The sequence below is a fragment of the Botryllus schlosseri genome, chromosome 9 (genome assembly GCF_051294905.1).
Source record: "Botryllus schlosseri isolate E-star chromosome 9, Bs_hap1, whole genome shotgun sequence".
Lineage (NCBI taxonomy): Eukaryota > Metazoa > Chordata > Ascidiacea > Stolidobranchia > Styelidae > Botryllus > Botryllus schlosseri.
In genome coordinates, this window is record NC_137244.1 from 14,565,792 (window position 1) to 14,572,760 (window position 6,969).

At 41.0% G+C, this 6,969-nt stretch overlaps 2 long non-coding RNA genes across 2 annotated transcripts; one reads left to right on the forward strand and one right to left on the reverse strand.

The window, feature by feature from the left end:
• Nucleotides 1–502: 502 nt before the first annotated feature.
• Nucleotides 503–5,536, reverse strand: LOC145447072 (uncharacterized). The gene is made up of 2 exons (XR_013917441.1): nt 2,483–5,536; nt 503–1,227 (listed from the first exon to the last, which is right to left on the reverse strand). It is a non-coding gene; the product is annotated as an uncharacterized LOC145447072 (long non-coding RNA).
• On the forward strand, nt 3,109–6,553 carry LOC145447075 (uncharacterized). Its single transcript, XR_013917443.1, has 2 exons — nt 3,109–3,248; nt 5,513–6,553. It is a non-coding gene; the product is annotated as an uncharacterized LOC145447075 (long non-coding RNA).
• The last annotated feature ends 416 nt before the right edge of the window (nt 6,554–6,969 follow it).

Here is a 6,969-nt window from a genome sequence, read left to right on the forward strand (position 1 = left end):
AGCGACAATGTTGGTCTTCAAGAAATCATTAGTAAAAAGTCTGTCATATCCATATTCTGATTTGGGCATTGAATGGTTCATAACTGTCAATCTGTGCACTTCTATACCATCGTTTGCGAATACAGGTGTTGATAAAATAGAGCACTAATGATCCGCAATTATCATTTGTCTGGTTGGGCCAACAAGCGATCAAAAGGTATCACCCGCGACCCAAATTGAGGTGGTCACTGGTCAGTGGTCACTGGTCAGTGGTCATGCCTACGCTAGGCTCTAGCTATGTTCTATCGGAGACTAAAATGTCTTCATTTAGAATACGCCTATATTCAAAGACACAATATCGAGCAGATGCATAGTCAAACAATGAAGTGCTTTTGTCGACCCTTGCGAAATTGTGGCAACATGTTCCGCTTACATTTGTACATATACTGTGCATCTGTCCCAACCTTTTGTCGTGTGTTGCTACCTCACAACATATGCAAATATATACAAGAAATCATACGCGTGGCATGTAGAATTTTTGTCTTTGGTGACTAAGAAGGAAGCAGAATTAAAATAACTGCTATTGTGATTGAACTTGAAATTGGAAATAGCATCATACTTATCACATATACGACAGTACTGAAATATGCATATGTCAACATATAGACACAAGTATAGGCTACACGTTCTGTGGATATCTATGTTGCAACAAGGAAGTGCTTCTGGAATGCAGCCAGCAACCAAACGTACCCTGTGGTGGCCACTTGCAACTTTGCTGACTCATTCCATCCATTCTGCAGCATATTTAAGCGACGATAACGGCCATAAAAGAGCGGCGAGTCACCATACCATAACATAACATAACATGGTTGGGTTATATTTTTGCTCTGAACAAGTCACACACAATGTACAATGCGATAAGACACAATGCGATGTCATGAACAGATAGCAGGATGTCGAACGACACGCATCAGTAGCGATCCTTTACTCTAACATCCACCATATTGAACAGAAATATAATAACTTGCGTTAGGAAAGTTCATACACTATATATCGGTTAATGTTAACGTTGAAAAGGTGTAGTCAGTCGAATAATGAGTTCAAAAATCTTGTGTATCCGTGCCTGTAGGTAGGTGAGTTCTATCGGGGCATATCATGTTATACTGCTAAAATTGCAACGTACGTAATACAGAGTTTGGTCAGTTCGAGAGGATTGATTTACGAAGACTCTGGTGAAGGACGCGAACTCTGTAACAAACAAGAATATACCAGCTTTACGATCCTACAACCAGTGGTCTTTTTGATGATTAGAGGGATCAGTTAGATAAAGTGCATTCGCATATCATCATCCGAAATTTGACATTGCGTGCACTAAATATTTTGAGTCACTGCACAGAACAGTATTCATAGAGTATACGCTACATTCACGATCATGCTTGGAGATAAATATTGTGTTGGTGATGAAATTCATGACCTCCACGTACAATAATAGGCCAGACTTCGGCGTTAAAGAGTGTAATTCATTTTGACGCCATCAGATATTAGAATCTACATAGGATTCGAACGTTTATGGTTTGCAAGGCAATACGGATGTAGCCTACCGTGATTTTACTCTAAAAGAGAAACATCGAAGTCTAAAATGCCACACACACACACACACACACACACAACGACGCACCCACACACAGCCCCACGTCGACACAAATGCATACATAAGGACATAAGGACTTGAATTTGGCAACAATCCCCGAGAATTTGTGTCAGTCCTAAAAGACTGCATCGGACACTGCATATTGACATGAATTTGATAATGACATCAATTAAATTACCGACTTTGGATATGAAACTCAAATCAATAATAAAATTAGGTCAGAGTTGCAAAACCGCTCAATCGCTCATGCAAACGCGGGGAGGCTACAACATATCATGAGTTAACACGTTCATATTTTGTGGTTTCATCATTGATCAATCACAGCACATATCAAGATCGTGACACTGTCATACCATTCACCACAGATTGTAAGCATTCATATTTACTAGAGGAGGACTATGCCAAATTGTCTACATGCGTTTTTTTGCAAGCAGCAGAGAAAACTTTACGGTTTGAAGACTTTCAAATTAATACTGAGCGTATACGGCAATATTGCAATTATAATGAATAGACACTAATTATTGTCGCGTGCTTCGTGATTTAAAAATACCGAGTATGAGTGTTACACAGCGCCGAAAAGTCTGAGAAAACCAATTTCGCAAAAACGGCGCGAAATAAAAGACAGCAATTAAAGCGCATAATGCATTCTCCGTCGATCGCTATATCCTTTGTGTAGTTTTCGATATTCCAGCATATATCAGATCGATACAACTAAGTATAGTGCTATTCTATCGCGATTGAGACAAATACAAAAAGTCACAGCGAAACCTGAGTAGCAAGACACCAAACTTTATTCAGTTTTTCCGTCCGTTTCGCAGTTTAACGCCAACGCGAACGTCATAATATACTTACAGCGGTTGCTTCAACTTTCTGACCGATAAATCCGCCTTGCATTGACGATGTGACGTACATTGGTTTCGTTCGGTAGAAATGAAGGCGCTCGAATGCTCGCTACTTTTCCTTGGGCACTTACTCCGTGGTAAAATACTGAACCCACGGTTTACTGGGCATTTAAGCCCTTTATGTACTGTAGTTAGATCCGGTCGATGACTAGCATGTAAATCCACGCATATGGTATCTTTGCTAGTACACATTTATTGCAGTCAGTAACGTTTATAATGCTGAATTATTTATCGTTCATGTTCGTTAGTAATGCTAACATGCGCGAATTCTTGTCACGATGATACGATACCCCACAGTTATATACCTGTACCTATTTGAAGAAAACGCACTTGAAATATTTCTTGTCTTCGATATTCTACTACAAAAGTCTATGCTACGAGAATAGCAGTCATAGGCAGACGTTGGTCTCAATTCGCACGAAATCAATGCGAAATCTCCTACTTTGAACCCGCAACTTCAAAGCTTGGCGTGCGTGATCCACTATTTGCGGCGTGATCCGCGTATGTAACACGTGTGCGATTACATATCAACTGGCTGTATGATACTATGGTAACGAATTGGGTCATGCCACAGCTGAATTTATAGTTCATATTGTAGTGACTTCAATGGCCATTGACCACCGGTGAAAGAGCAAACCAGGACCAATTGACTAATGAGCAAATTGATCATTTACATGAGCTATTTGATCGGGTCCCGGTCTTGGAACATGTGGCAGGTACGATACCATTTGAATTACTGGCTTGCGCAGATGTCAGTAGCATAACTAGACTCATAACAGTGGCTGGTTATAGGTGGTTTAAGGTCAGGGACTTGCGGTTAGGGAGGCAGCGCCTCATGAGTGTCGTCATGAGTAGGCCTAGTGAAAACGTTCAGTGATTATTATTATTGGTATTTGCCAAATGATCTTCATGAATGACAAATTTTGAACATCTTACACATTGCACATGTTAAATCTTAACAAACAGGGCGAAAGGAGAGGTTAGAAAAGAGGGGCCTCGCCCATGTGGTTGCGCAATTACTCGTCAATAAAACTGATACGGCATGGACAATGGGCAATTGGGCATATCCCTCCTGTCAGTATGTCTGCAGAATGAGGATGCGTTCACAAACCCAATATTCTTCAGTCCCACAAATGCTTTCAGCCATTCAAGTTTTAAGACGAAATTGGTTTTAGGGATTGAGTATGAAAACGCGGTGAATCAACATAATGTGGGGCACACCGTCATCTTCCGCACCGAGTAGGCCACCGCGCTCGTGGGTTGTAGGTTGCTTGTTATTACCGGGTGATTACCGGGAATTTACGATAACTGGTCCTAATTTAATGGCATGGCCGCCCTGATTCCAAAAAAAATCGAAATATTATCATAACCATGACACCTGAATCCCCTCTCCCCAAACATCGCCAATGGATAGGAATATCAGTTTTGTCACGTACAAGCAAAGCGCAATGAAGCAGCGCGCTATCGGCTGCCGACATCGCGAGCCAACGTTAAAGCATGAGTTGTGAAGCTGCATTGGTCAGCATATGTCTACTGTGCACTGTGCAGTGCTGAGAAAATACCTTCTCCTACTGATGTCACTGTTATAGCTTTTATTAAATAAATTTCCCTTCAATAATTGGCTACGCATTACCTTCATACGTAGTCTGTGCGTGAGGAGTCATAACGTGATGAGAAATAAATCGCCAACTGAATGAGGTCTGAAGGAGTCCGCCTTGCCCACACAATTCAATTCAGACTCAACTGCGTCACCTCACAAGACTGTGATGTCACTGTGTATGTTACTATATTGTTAAAAGCTGGCGTGAAGCATTTCAATTTGTGGAATAACATCGCAATGGTTGGTCTAAATGAGAGCGCAGACATGTACCATGCCGGAAGGGAAGACACATCTAACAAGAGAAGGTTATGGATGCAGTCACACGAACACGGCGTAGGCAGATGTCGGCACGTTGCCACAAGTTATTACGAGTATAGATCCGCGTTGCAGGATCAATTGATCAATGATTGCAATGTCGATAATTACTAATCCCACATGGCGCCACATACGATTGTCCTTGAGAAAAGTAGGTCTCTCGATCGATTATCCAAAATTGCATCACGTTACGTTAATACGCGGCCAGCAACAATGAGCAGGAGCATGCATCATGGATTTGGAGTATTCGAAATCGATGGGCAACATGTGTTGCGTTGATGACCGTAGCACTCCCATGTGCGCAGAAGACGCAATTAGAATCGCTGGCCGTGATCGATGTGATACGAATTGCTATGCAAGCCATATGGCAAATATAATGCCTTTATATTAACTCACTTGCAAACGGTGGAAGCATATTGATGGTTTGCAGGAAACTAATTATTTCGTGCCGATTGTATTTCGAAGATTTTGGATGGGTAATTAATGCATTGTGGTTAACAGCCGATGTGTATATCACAGCTATCTTTGTCCATGGTTAGAAATGTGATGATGCAGCCTTCCCAACTATGCGAAGAAGAAACTTGAAAACAAATATTGAGGACCGGTGAACCTTAAAAAACGTAGATTCCCGCTGAAGTTAATTATGGCAAATCCGTGCAACTTAAATGTAATATTGGAAACTTCATTTAATGATATCTTATATCTTATTGGTTCTATTGAGGTTTCTGCAGGCGGAGATCGCGAAGTCCTGTTAAACCACCAACCTGATTGTGATTAGTCGGGGTCCTTAAAAAGAAATGCGAATTTGCTATTTGTCATAAAACCTCCATACTGCTAAGTGTATGTTAATTGCATCGTTGGAATTAAACAGATTTTGTTTTAAAAGTATCCGTAGCTTTCAAATATAACTTTTCCGAAACGAGGTGTAGGCTACTTTTAAACACTGGCACCATTGCAACGCGCGTTCAAAGTAGACCATGAACTCTCTATTACGGCATCATACAAGAATACGCGTTCCACACTTTTAAATAAATTTAACATCTGATGTTTTTTATCTCTATTTAGTGGACAAGAACCCAACATCTTGCATTTGGGAATTGGCGGAGCGGCAGTAACCTTGCCACCTACCAGCGGTTGAGAACCAGTGATCTTTCTAGATGCATCAAATTTCACGTTACGTTTCTATAGTGACATAAAATGAACGTTGAAAACCACAAGCATTCTTGGTGTCGTCTAAGAAGTGTTATACTATAGATTACTAACCTTCCTACGGATATATGCGCAACTCAGTCGTAACACTTGAATACGCCGATAGGTCTACTGCTGAGCCGGCTAAAACCAGCATAATTGCTAGTCCCGTAGCTGGCGATCCGAGGGCTCAAATGTAATAAAACTAGTCTTAATCGAAAGCTAGTGTCGCACAAATTACGAGAATACAAATTAAAATCTGGTTCGGGCAACGGAACAACTCCGAAATAGCCGTAAAAGCCGATTGTTCCGAATAATCGGAGAGTCTCAACACGATGACCATAACAATGGCCGATTCCGTCGAGCGATTGTTCGGAAAAATGCCTATTTTCAGACTTTGACGGCTATTTTGGGGTGATTCTATTGCCATGACCAGATTTTAATTTGTATTTTTGTAGTCACTGCGACACTAGCTTTCGATTAGGGCCAGTTTCATTACCTTTGAGCGCTCGGGCATACATTTCCACTAACGTGCGTAGCTTTATAGTTGTATAGATGTATGGGATGCTGTGATACGATTTATCGATGTTTCAAAGATTCCACGATGGAAAAAAGTATGGAAACTACAAATCGCGTTGATGATGCAACTCCTAGTGAAAAGGGGAGTATAATTTGAGTACTTCCAAAAATTGTCTCACACTAATCGACTCGAATCATGGCAATTAATACTCGGTTCGGATTCAACTACTCAAAGCACTATGCCCAGCCCTAGACGAGTAACCTAAATCTATAATTAAACAGGTTCTTGGAGGTACAGAACTTAAATATACAATTGAATAGTATATTCATATTGAAATGAACCCGAATATTTTCGGCTGACACTCGTCAGGGGTAATCGTCAGCAACTACTAGAGAATTGGACAGAACATCTTATATCAACAATCGTATTACAAAATATGACGACACCAGCATGAAATGTCTAATACGAGAGCGTTCAATCTACTATTTTTAAATGGTACACGAACTCTTTTTGTTGACACAGCTTTGGTTGGTGCATTTTGACAAAAGTCGACTCCAGGGCGCACAAATGTCGTCTCGATAATTTTTCGCACAGGCGGGATCATCCAACAAGTGCTTGCCAATTGCAGAATTTATGACCTTTGATTGTTCCGCATCAATCTTGAGCAGATGAGTCAAGGGTGAGCTTTTCACCGAACGTGATGCGCGTGTTCTAATAAATCTAGGGGACACGCTGATTTATGCGTTCCTGCAAACACTTTGACGTTCTTCCCACGTAGCCCCAATCACAGTGACACTTAAATTCGTTAACTGCA